Source organism: Aythya fuligula, chromosome 2 (genome assembly GCF_009819795.1).
Source record: "Aythya fuligula isolate bAytFul2 chromosome 2, bAytFul2.pri, whole genome shotgun sequence".
NCBI lineage: Eukaryota > Metazoa > Chordata > Aves > Anseriformes > Anatidae > Aythya > Aythya fuligula.
In genome coordinates, this window is record NC_045560.1 from 3722376 (window position 1) to 3735836 (window position 13461).

A 13461-nucleotide genomic window follows, 5' to 3' on the forward strand; every position below is an offset into this window, starting at 1 on the left:
AGTTACAGAAATATTTTGTTTAAACATAGAGTTTTCAGCTACCCCAGTCCCTGAATTGCAGCACTGGTGATATCTGTAATTTTCCCAGAAATTGACACAGAAAGAAGAGAACCAGACAAATCAGAGTTAACAGTTAGCAGTGCCTTTTTAGATGAAAAAGGCAGAAATGCTTAATTAAATCTCTCTCTTCCCTGCCCTTATCTCTCCTTGTTGCATTAAGACACCTCTCCTGAACATACTGAGATGCACAAGCCATACTCCCACTCCTTTTCCTCTCTCCCCAAAGTTTTGTCACCAGTATTTCTTCCCATTGCAATGAGATGGTTCTGCATGGGGTGAGCTCAGTTGGATGGGGACACAGATGACAATCAAGGGATCAGGAGTCAAACTCCTTCTCAAGAAGCAATTTTTGTCTTTAAAAAGGGAGAAGGCACAAAACCATCCTGGAGGCAGAGAAGGGACAGGGCTATCACCAGGAGTGGTTCTCTATGGGAGGATGGAGCAAGGTGGTATAAAGCCCTATCTAAGCCAGGAGGGATGGCATAACCAATGGAGCTAACTTTAGAGAGAAACTATGGTGTTTTATTAAAATGAAACATTTTACAAGTTCTTTTGAATTGAATAAATATTTTCTGGGAGAAACAATGTCCAGGCATGCCCTTTCTGCAGAGCTGCAATATGCCCTGATTTTGTTCTTTTATTTCTGCTTTTTCAAAAGACATTAAGGATATCACACATGTACCAGAGTAATGAATAATGTAATATTAGCACTGAAGACAAAAGGAGTCTGCAGACAGGAATTAATAAAATTTCTGATGTGTTTTTGCCAACACGTTACATATTTTAGAGTTCTTACTAAAATTTTGAAGATTTTTTTTTTTCTTCTTCTTCTTCTTCTTTCCAACAGAAACTTTTATGGCTGCCTGGGTTAGATAGATGGGTTGTCAACAGATCTCCCTGAGTTGCTTCTTCATAGCACCTCTGCTCTGGGTTACTCTTTGTGTCCCATTACGTTGTGACACTTCCCCAAACGTGACTAAAGTGTTGCTGTTAAGGTCAACTGCCTAACAAAAAAAAAATGGAATATGAAGAAAAAAGCCTTGAGAAAATGGTTTCCACATGCAAGTAAAGTGAACTGTGAAAACCACTCTCAAGCTGCAGTGCTTGGTGATGACATCCTGATCAGAATTTCCCCCTTTAAATCATCTTTTAGGCCTTCTGCTCAGGAAAAGGCTGGTGTCATCATCAGTCTGTTCAGAGCGAGGCAGCTTGCTGTCTCAGATCAATAAAGAGAGCACACAAAAATACTCCGAAGCTGAAAAAGAACCCTCAGCTCTCTTTCAAATTTATTTTACAAGTTTTTCCTTCATTCTTTCATGAGCAAACAGAACTTTTCAAATGAAGTCCTGAGGTGGGTTTATCACAGCCTGAAAAAGGGAATAACTGACAGTATCTTCTTCATGCAAGCACTTCTGTAGCATTCATTAAAATTCAATTTTCAGATTTCTAATATCAGTTGCAAAGCTCACTTTTCACAATGTCTTACTTATCTGCTACCAAACAGCCAGCAGCTCCAAAAGTATTAAGATATTACATATTCTGCCCCTGGAAAATAGATGATTTCTTGACAAGACCTTTCATGTTCTACAATCTCCATCAGCATCAATAAATTATAATGGGCCCATTACCCCAGGACAGGTTATAATGCAAAATAAAATAAAAGGTGATAGTATCAGATGGCTTTTTAAATGTTCTGAATTAGGCACTTTGAGAATTTTTCTGATCCTCGTCTTTTTCCATTATAGCATTTTTCACCACCACCTGTGGTGCATGAAAAAAGCTTTTAGTTGTTTTTGTAACACAAACTCTGACTAAAATAAGGTGAGGACACACAAGACTGATTTTGCAAGACACACAGAGGGGACCTTTAATAATTATTGCTTCTGCAAAGACCTCTCATATCTGCCCATCAGCTCTGCCAGTGCCATTCTTCCTCGTTGCCTCCCCATATTTGCTGATGCTATTAGTGTAGCTGCCTGGAAGGGTTCAGGTTTCAATGATGGGGTTCACATCCCTGCTTTTACGTGTGAAGAAGCTGGAGGTGTGGACTTGAAGAAGTCAATGGATACCGGAGTTCCAGAAACTTGACTTTAGCTAATTTTGAAGCATTTGAAGTTCAGAGAGATACAATTTACTCGTACTAGGTCTAAGGCAGGAGAAGAGCTTAATGTCTAACACATTATAATAACTTTGTTTGAATAATTTATAATAATAATTTAAAGTAATTTTGTTTGAAATGTGAGGCGGAAAGAACAGGCCTTCACATTTTTAATGAATTGGAACAGTTTGAAGATCTGAGGCAAAATGCTTTGCAGTTGGAGTTTAGCACTCACCGCTTGCCCTGCAGTCAGCCCACTACAACTTCAGGCACAAGTTTGTGCCTGTCCATCCAAATCGTGACACAGACAGCCATTATCAAATAGCCTTGGAGAAATTTGTCTTCTCTCTCCAAAGCTTACCTTGGCAGACTGCTGAGATCACAGGGTTGGCGGGCAATACTCAGCTGTGTCACTGTGACAGATCAGTATCCAAGAAAACTATTTGAGGGTAGAAACAGCTGCACTGGGACTTGGAGAAGGGAAACCCGTCTTCCCTGTGACATCACTTGGCCCTCACAGATGTAAGAAAGACGACAATTTGTTTTGCATGATCAAATCATGTTTGGTGATTGCTAAGTGCTTCCCCATTAATTAATTACAAATGTTTTCTCTGTTGCACTGAGTACCTGCAGGAGGGATGCAAATGTATTTATCTTTCCTTATCCAAGGCAGCAGGTGGAAATGACCCATGGATGCACCTTTCATAAATACTGTGATCCTGAAAACAGTTGGGCAAACCCTTCAATACCATTTCATTCAATGTGACTGTGCTGCTCATTTGCTTGTTACTGCAAACCAAGGAATGCACACTGCTAAGGATTATCCTCTGCTTTGGAAATGATCACTAGTGAGTTGTAAGAAGCCCTGTGTGAAAACAAGTGTGTGACTTTTTCAAAGATGGTGGCATTCACAAATTCTCTGGATAATCAGGCAAACTCTTTAAACTCTTGGTATTATAAGTATGCACATATATGTAAGAATCTTTCCCTTTTCAAATTTTTGACTGTGACTTCCAGACCTTCAGCTTTGTCCTGATGTTACCTGGTAAATCAGGAAGTGCTCTCTGGAGCCAAGTAACTTCTTCTGGAGGGCTGCGGGGAGAAATCCTTCACAACTTTAATGAAGCTGGCTTTTAACCTTTCTTCCTTCAGCTCAGCACATCAAACTGCTCATCCTCTCACTATAAGGCATGCAATTAGTGTAATTACTAGCAGCCAACTCTCTCCCTCTTTAAACAGGCTCCTGAAGCACTGCTCAAGGAGTGCCATCAATGAATGGGCCGGAGGCTGTCAGCCACGTGCTGAAGCTCAGGTCTTTACATCCAAGAGCTCGGACTCCCTCTTTGCAAGCCAAGCAACTAGGCTGCACCAACCACAGCTGCCTGGGCTTTGGAGAGCCCACCTCTAAGAGGTTCTTACTCAGAAGTCTGTCTTGGGGTGGTCTCCACCCTGGTAGGACATGCCTTTTCTTCCACCCTGGTAGGACATGCCTGTTCCCTGGCTGCCACCACAACAGTGGCTAAAGGCACTGGCAGAGTCCCAGCTGCAGTGATTTAGGAGACCCCACCACAGCTACAGAAGGTGGTAACCTTTTCCACTGTCACTGCTAAATGTGAATCAAAGCTTGGGCTCTCATTTTCTCTCCCTTTAAAAGGTTAATAAACACAAAACATGTCAATTTGCATGAGGCACAGGTATACGGTGCTTTGCAGAAGTGGCAAAGCAGAGCACGAAGAACATTTATTTGAGTTATATCTACATTTACAGAAAATATACAGTCAAAGCTTATCAGGGAAGCAGCAGAGAATAAGTTCCCTTCATGAATAAACATGAATCTGCAGAGCTCTGGCGTGGCTCTGAGACGTGACTGGGTTTGTCTGATGAAAGAACTGAATGGCAGTAGGCTGGTGCCAAGGCATGGTCTTAACCCAGCTGAACTCCCAAGTCAGAGAAAAAGCCTTTCAGCACATCTGTCATTCCCACCGAACACTCCCCAATGAATGGGGTCACTCCTGGCCTCTCCTGGAGGACATGGGCACAGTTTTGCTCTTTGAATCTATGTTCAGATGCAAAGATACCATTTTTTTGCCTGGGACATGTCGGGATCTCTGCATGCCTCTTGCTACCCACAAGCAGAAAACAGCAAGCCAAAGGTACAGCTACATTAAACCATGCTGAGATATCACCCAGTACCATCAGAGGCAGCGATGACCTGGTGTGTTTTCAATGGAAACTGATTTTCACTCCAATCTAGTATCAGTAGGCAGTTTCCATCCTCTCTGGAGTTAGGGCTGTAAAGAGCTACCAGGTGACATTTACTCTCCCACTGACATCTTCTGTAGAAGTTATTATACCCAAAGATGCTCTCCCCTGTTTGCCAGTTTGATTTCCTTACAACCAATTATCTTTCTGCTGACTTTCTTGTCCAAGTTGGGTATTATATTCTTTACCTTACTGAAGAAAACAGACCCCAAAAGATGGTCCCTGCAAGGATTTGTTAATAGTGCCTCAGTTCCAGACAGGCAGCTTTAGTTCAGTCTCGGTAGAGAGTGAGAGAGCCCACCATGAACCTCACAGCTATTACTACTGCCCCAGCCTCCAGTGAGCCCAGTCTTCCTGAATCAGGGACGGTTTTCTATTTAAATTTTAAAAATTGTGCGTAATAATAACAAAATTCTGGAAAGATTCTTTTCCTTACATAAATCATTTAAATTAAATGTGATTCGATTTTGCTTTTGAACTCATGGAAATTTTTCACATTCACAACCTCCTGGGCCAAGGAATTGCACAGTTCAAGTGTCTGCTGAAAGAACATCCTTTTCTGAATTTGCTTTGAACCTGCTCGTTGCTGGTTTCATTAGGAACCTAGTTCCTTTATGAATACAGAAATATTTATAACCTAGTCACAATCTCCCTTTCCCTGGGGAGGAAAACCATAAAATCCTCTTTTATATCCCTCCTCAAGCATCACTTTTTCAAGCTGAAGTGTCCTAGCTTATTTAATTACTTTTTGCATGGAAGCAGTTTCCTATCATTTCTCCCTTGTGTCTTTTCTGTTTCTAATTCTACCCCATCTTACCCTGCCTGGACTTACAGAATAGGGCTTTACCTTATTTTTCTGTGACAGATTGGTTTTGACCAGGGCTTGCTTGGCTCCAAAGTTTAACTGCAATCCTCCCACTCTTGTCTGTAAAATTCAACCCTTCTGTCCTGTGTTCACTGCTGTGCCCTCCGTCCCCCAGCCCCACTCCTGCATCCTGTGTGCATTTCTCCTCTGCCGCCTCCACCTCTTGTGGTTTTATTTTTATCAACACTGATGATCTCTTCCAAAGCAAACCTGTCCCCTCAGAGTTTCCCTTTCAACTTTTCATAGCTTTGCATTCAATTTGGATATTTTTTGCCTATCGCTGCATGCTATCACCTCAGCGCCGTGGGCAGGATGTGACAGAGAAACCACTTAGCTGAAGGAAAACCACATTACTGCCAGAGCAGGCAAACCCCTGGCACTGTTGCATTTTCTTCCCACCACTGCTTTGCTCTTTGTGGCACGCGTATGCTCCTTTATTCTCCCCTCAATGAGGGGTTTGCAGTACCAATTCAGGAGAAAATGGACTTGGGAAATCACAGAAGGCAAAACAGATCCCCTGTGAGGATAAATAACAAGAGTTTATTGTGGACTTTGTCTCTGTATGTGTGGCAAGACAGAGAGGTCAATTTGATTTTTCCCACTCTGTGTACAAGCTGGACAGAACACTGCTTCTTGCTATAAAAATTGATTTGCACTTCTGCAGGGGCTTCCCGTAGAAACTGTCCAGGAACTCAACAGGAAAAGTAAAAAGATATCTTTTACAGAATATTTGCAGAAATTTGACTCAAAGACATATGAAGGAAAACTCACCTTAAGCCCCCAGACTGAGTCATTCTAAATAAACAGCATGAAAGAAATCACCAGAGAGTATTTCTGAAGGATTATTTTTAAGCATGAAAATCCTACGAGTTTTTCCATCATCAACATCAACTAGGAAACAAATTAAAAAAAAAAAGTTTCTAATCTTTCAGCTTTTCTTTAAACAACAAACTAAATAAACACTTGACTTTTTTTTCATCCCTCCAGATCACTTGTTTCATAAATCAAACTTGTGAACTGAGCCTTTCTGCTTAATTCCAGAATCCATAAACTGAAACAAAAAATGCCAAGACATGACGAAGATTTATAAAGTGGGTTGCCTCAAATATCACTTATGTCTTCACCAACATCTAAACAAGAAACAGTTCTTTAGTGCTCTGACATGGAGGATGCTTAAAGGATTGATCCAGGGCTTCCTCGTTCACTGCTCATTGCAAATGCCGCTGCATTTGCAGAAGTTATGAGAAGTTAAACTGTACCTGCTGTCTTTGAATTTAGGTCGCTGAAGATGAGTAGGCTCAACCTCAAGAAATGCTTTCTTGATCATTAAGAAGGCAACAGTAAGTGCAGTGATAATGTGAGATCTCACATGGGACTGACTGATGCTGAGCTCCTCCATCCCTCACCATCTCACTGACCAAAAAGAGACATGAATGTTCTGAGGAGAACATCAGAGATTTGGTGGGGTTTCATAATTAAACAAGTCCAGGAAAGACAGGACACAAATGCAGCAGCTTTCACTGATGGTTCAAATCCTGTGAAAGCCAGGAGACTTTTCCTCAGCCTTACAACGTTGACCTTGATCTTTGTAAATTCCTCGCCATTCTGGAAACATAGGTGGCAACTCGAATGGTAGCACCAAGAAGAGAGCTCAGAAGACCTGGCCACTTGAATGAAGTGCCAGCCATTCCAGTGACCAGCTCATTTGACTTGCTCATTGAAGGCAAACAAGCAAGCAACAGCCCATTTTATCTTGCTCTTCTTCAGGTAAATGTTAAATATGGTAAATGTGGGTAAATATGAAACCCCACTAAAAAAGGAAGGGGAAAAGGGAAGTTACCTCAACAAATCACAAGCCACAGATTGCATGTCCTGCTACTAAAAAGCTACTGCTGTTGTTGCACAAGCTGGAGTGTGCTTTATCAAGTAAATTCTTCCTGAATTGGTTCTTGCTTATTGAACATGCTGGGAGTGTGCTTCTTGCCATAGCGCTTGGGAGCATCTGCAGAAGAAGAGAAGTTTTGTAGGTAGGTAGGGGCAAGAGGGACAGCAATGCATTTTTACCTGGCCTTTGGTTTTACTTGGAGGCATATTTAATGGTCAGAAGGGAAGAAAAAAAAAGAAAAAAGAAAAGTTTGTGAGACACCAGTAATTAGAAAAAAAAAAAATCACAATAGAAGCCCTACTTAGACCTTGTATAGCACTTCAGACTTCAGCTTCTGTTCTCCACAATTTCATTTTCCTAGGTTAGAAGCTCAGGCTATCAAGAAATAAAAGCACCTAAGTTACAGAAATTCCAGTGCACAGTAAAATCATAGAAAAACATCCACTAGTTGCAGCAGGTTTTGGATCTTAGCCATATACTGTAACAGGAGCTTGACATAACTTATGGAATATGCAACATTTTCCAGTATACTTATTGTACATAAAAAGGCTGGATACCATCAATAAAGTGCCCTGACACAGTCAGTAAGAAAAAAAAAAAAAAAAAAAAAAAAAAACGAAACAGCAGGAAGGAGATATTTCCTAACCAGAAATCTGATGGGATGTGAGGTCAACAAATACACTGTCAGAAATAAATTTAGAGCTCTGTATAGATGGATTTCATCTGAACAATTAGCCAAAGCTTTGAAGATGTTTTGGATTTGCTTTCCGTTGGTCTATAGTGATGGCATTTTTCCTTATTTCTATATCCCTTGCATAACTAATGCTATGTGCATTTATATATTATAGCATTCTAAAAGAAAAATAACCTAAGAGTCCAATGGTATTTCCAAATGTTACTTATTCTCCAAGCTAAAATGTCTTTTCCAGTACAAGATTTATGCCACTAAATGGTTGTTAATCCCAAAAAGCTACAGGACAGCTGTTCCCGAGTCAAATAAACACGGCTGTTTGTTAGAAAGCTTGCAGCCAGGACATGTCAGCAACAGGCAAAACAAAAGCAAAGCCTCCACCCCTACAGCATATTAAGGCAGAAAACAGATGTGCTAACATCTTATCTCATGACTGTGTGTCTAGAAAGATGAGGTCAAGGGAAAAAAAAAAAACAAACACAAAAGCAAAAACAAAAAAAACAGCTTTTAGCCCTACATGGAAGATTGGTTGGGTGCTGTGTAAATCTGTGCTTGAATTTCATCTCTACAGAGGGCATCCTGAGAAGGCACTGCACCTCCGCTGGGAATTGCCAGCTCTTGGCAGAGAGCTTGAGCTGGGGGTTACCATGCACAGACAAGTAACAGTTTTGTAGGGAAACCACCTGTGCTCATCATTTCTTGAGGAAGAGCCTCCTTGCGTGGGAAAACAGCCAACAGCTTTAGGCTGTGTTTGAGCAGCCAATAGGAAAGTTGTGTGGGCTGATCGCATCTGAGGGTTGAAGCTGGGTTTACCTCTGTGGTGACAACATGCTTCCTTCTCGTGTTTCAGTACCGAGTTTCCTAGTATGGCAAAGGGTAGATGATCCTCCAAGAAATACAGGGCTTTTTAGGTTTCCAAGAAATACCGGGCTTTTAAAATTTCCACAGAGCAGACGCCACTGCTGTAAGAGCTGCAGCACGATGTGTTGGTGGCAGGGAAGAGTCCCAGAGCAGACAAAAAAAGCGTTAATGAAGGAAGACCATTTGGAGGTACCACAGAGTGGCCCATCCCAAGTGAATATCATGGCTTCCATCCGGTAACTGAAAGAAAATTTTCCATTACATAGAAGGCTCCTTGACTCTTCTACTGATCCTTTAAGACAGACAAGTGAGAGTTTAAGGTCTTGATGACACACGGCTGAATATTCTGCTCTTGTAGGAGAGCCACGTTTCCAGGAGTGGTAAGGACTGATATCCAATCTGGCAGCTGGACCAACACTGCTGCTTGTACCAAGACTGAAATGAAGGAGCTCTCCTTATCCCCTGGACTGGTGTTAGAGACTACAGTAAACAAAGAAATTAGGAAAGACAAGATAGAAGGAAGTCTTGCAGGTCCTTTTGTCTTTCAAGAGATTGTTAAGGACAAATGACTATTTTAACAGACTGAATTGGTTTGCCCTCCAGTCTTCATTGAATATGTTGACTAGATCCTCAGGGCTTGATTTAGCTCTCCAGAAGGCAGCAGTCATTCCTGGTGTCCCAGGATATATGGGATTTTTGGAGATGCTAGTAGATATGAGATAGGACTTAGGGGAGCCCTTCCCACTTCTGAAACAACAACTGGACAACTGGAGGCCACATTACTTATTCAAGAGCATCTGTTAACATTTTTGATGTGCGGCTAATGGCTTGCAAGAGTCAGCCACTGTCCAAGGGCTTTCTTTTCTTATTTTCTGTAACTGCTCTGAACCACCAGCACAAACTTGTCTGCTTCTCTCTGCAGACATCCTCAGCCTAGGGGCAGGTCTGTCCTCTGGCTGCACTAGTGCCATCTGACAATATTGCCCTGACCACCCCTTGCATGTCTGCCAAGGTGTATATTCCCCCTGAAAGCTACCAGCCTTCAAACCTGCCAGCTCGCTGGCTTGTCTGAACATTTCCTCCACTACTGAGCTTCAAGCAGTGGCCTTTTGCTGACAAAACCATCCATCCAATGCATGTGAAGGGGTAAGAAACACCTACAGGAGCACTTGGCAGGTCTCAGGGATGCACCACCACTCGACGCAGCCAAAATACGTGACACATACAGCCTTGGGTGAGTGGTCCCCCTGCTGTGTTCACTGCCTCGTGTGCTTGTGCTGCAAGCAGCCACCTAGTGCCTGCTCTAGCCACGGTGCACCTGGAGAGAGGCTGCCACACAAACCTGACCTACACATCATCTGTCCCAGGAGGTCTTATGCAATCGGGAAGGTGAGAATTCGCTTGAACTTTTGCAAGCAAGGAACTATTAATTATTTCTTATCTTACTGCTCTATAAACAGATGGTGATGAATAAACAGACTCCTCATTTAAACTTCATTAACGTTTTTCCAGCTTGACTTTTAATTTCCATATGTTCGCTGCTTCTTCTCTCATCAAACATGCCTTGACTTCTTCAACGGAGACTGCAAGAGAACCCCAAGCTCCAAATTTGGCTTTTCAAGCCAGCCTCTACTGCAGGTCTGTGGAACAGCAAATACATTATATAAAGAATAAACAACATGGGCCATCCTTCACCTGGGTTCATTTGCATGTGGCAGTGATGGTGATAGGATCATAGGACTCACTTTTATTGCCCAAAGCAAGCTGAAGCACGTACAACTTAATTCACAGAACACAGTACTTGAGGTGCGGCCTCACCAGAGCTGAGTACAGGGGGACGATCACCTCCCTAGCCCTGCTGGTCACACTGTTCCTGATACAAGCCAGGATGCTGTTGGCCTTCTTGGCCACCTGAGCACACTGCTGGCTCATATTCAGCCGACTATCCACCATCACTCCCAGGTCCTTCTCTGCCTGGCAGCTTTCCAACCATTCCTCTCCCAGCCTGTAGCTCTGCTTGGGGTTATTGCGCCCCAGGTGCAGGACCCGGCACTTGGCCTTGTTAAACTTCATGCAGTTGACGTAATTGTACGTGAAGAGTGGCTGGGAGGGTGATTGGGACTATTTTTTTTCATGTAATCCACTTTTCTGATTTTTTTATTGAGTTTCAAATCATGCTTGTAAGACAGATAGGTCTAGATTTCAACTACAAAGTGCAGTGCTGAAGTACCTAAGGTATCAGAAGCATCTCAACTGTAGCAGCTCCTTGATGGCTACTGGCAATACTCAACGACACTTAAAAAATCACCTCAGCTATCTCTTCACTACTGAACTGTGGTGAACAGACAGACAAAATGTTGATCTGACTGCCTCCAGCTGAGCTGTTCTGAGTTCCTTTCACTTCCTCTTAACTTCTACAGGATTTTAGGATCCAAATTGAGCAGAAGATCTTCCCTTTTGGAGGAAATCAAACAAACTGAAAAACCATAAAGAAAAGGAAGTTCAGCAAAGGGAATGCAAAGACTTTTACATGGGGAGCAGTAATGCCAAGTACCTATATAGGCTGGAAAGTGGCCTGGCAGAGAAGAACCAGGTGGATTCTGAGGTGACCACAAGCCAGTAACGTGCCCATGCCTTAAAGGCCAATGGTGTCTTGGGCTGCATTAGTCAAAAGTATCACCAGCAGGTCAAGGAGGGGATCCTTTCTCTCCACTCAACTGGTGAGGCTGCACCTGGAGCACTGGTCCAGTTCTGGGCTCCCCAGTACACGAAGAGAAGTTGCTCCACAAAGACCATTTAATGTATCACGTTGTGCTTTCCTGCATAGAAGCACTGTCACCAGAGCTGCTCATCCCATCCAACCATGAGTCACACAGTACCTCATTGAACTGTCATCCCCAAATTACTCTCCCCCTTCCAAAAGGATATCTGATTGCCGAGGGAATTGATTAGCAGTAATGGGATTAAAAGAGAATGAGTGCGGTCAACTCACCTAGACCTGATTGCTTTTGTTGACTTAAGAAAGACAGCCAAAAAAGTCAGGATTTTTAATTATTTATTATTTTATTTGGGTGCTTCAAATTAAACCCAACTATTTCTAAACTGCATCCATGGAGGGAGAAGCTTTCATAAAAAAAAAAAATAAAGGCAGCAACAAACAACAACAACAAAAAAGGTCACTCTCTGTGCTCAGGGATAAAAAAAGCAAGTGGAAGTCAGCAAGCAGCCATGTGGCAGTGAGACCTGCCTTGCAGCAAGCCTTTAGGGGTTCTGACACACTTCACATGGAGAGAGATTTGCCACCATCTGTGGGCCTGGAAAGCAAAATCCCCTTCAACTATACTCTCCTCCTAACCCTACTGCTGCTAAGTGTATTATTAGCTGAGCAGTCTCCGCGTTGCATACAGATGTCTTGGCTGAAAAAGTATCTGGAGTAAAAGCCTGGTTTTCAGTGGGGCTGGGATTGCATTCTTTGCTTTTGAAATTTGCTTGTAAGCATTTTCAAAGTAATGCAGAGGACTGAGGAACTCTATTCATCATTAGCTCCTACAACAAGAAAGTGCCTTGGAGAACCCCAGGCTATGGAATTGCCTCATTTATTTATATTGTAGTGGCGGGAGATGCCACCAGAGAAGCAGCCCCACACAGCTGGAGAGCAAAGAGAAAGGAAAAGACAACAGCCCAAGGCAGCTACGGCGCATCCTCCTATTGCAGCAGCTTCTGGCTGTGTGGGAACAGTTCTGTTTGCAGAACTGTTCTCAAAACTTCTCGTCGTGCTCATCCAGTGGGGAAGCAATCACTGAAGGCATTCAAATCTTTGGGTCGAACTGATCCAGTCCAGGCAGGACTTGCCCAGCACTGGCTGACGAACATTTGGGATGACCTGGGAGCCCCATGAACTCTGCACCTGAACTCCCAGAGCTGACGTGCTACCCGTTACATATAGTGCACCCACGGTGTAGAAATGATGTGGCTTTTCTCTTTGGGAGTGTTATTTCTCCTCAGATACATAATTAATTCTTGTGAATTTTAATTGCGGGTGCTGCCAAAATACTGCCTTTCCTCTTCTATCTACCTACAGTGCTTCCAGAAGCCCAAATCATAAAATACCTGGATCCTTTTCAGTGTGTTTGTCCTCAACTTACCCCTTCTGGATAGGAAAATATTATTTTTATTTTAAAGGAGAAAAGCTAAAACCAAGAAAACCTAGGAGCCACTTTAACTTCAGCAACAGTGCTACTGTACTTGCATCAGTCTGTGGATATCAAGTGAGGCAAAGTTTGCAGGGAGAACTGCTGTGACACCAGCAGGGAGCGAGGTTAAAACATGCTTAGGGTAGGAAATTAAGGAATTAGCAGAGAATGATTCACTAATCCAGCACTCAGGTACATCTATGTGTGATGCAACCCAGCAGCACTTTTTCCTTGACTGTGTGATAAAAGGAAGAATAACCAAAACTCATTTTCCAACATGTTAATACCCAGCAATTGTCTCCTATATCACATTATAGGAAAGGTACAGGCTGATTAAAAAAATTACTGATTTTTTAGGTCTTTCAGGACCATACTCTGCACTGGGATTGAGAAGAGGCAGTTTGTGCATCATCTCCTGCACTGAGCAGGGGAGAGTCCTGCCACTTGCACAGTAACAAGTTCTTCAGAATACTTTTTAAAATAATGCTACAAATTATATTTTAAACACTCTTTGGGGAAAAAGAGGCTGGCAAGATCATTTAACTA

The 13461-nt window shown here is 42.6% G+C and overlaps 1 protein-coding gene across 1 annotated transcript in view; it reads right to left on the minus strand.

Annotated features, from left to right (window-relative positions):
* VIPR1 (vasoactive intestinal peptide receptor 1) overlaps positions 1 to 13461 on the minus strand; it is a 74411-nt gene that overhangs the window by 53014 nt on the left and 7936 nt on the right. The gene's annotated exons all lie outside the window — the stretch shown is intronic.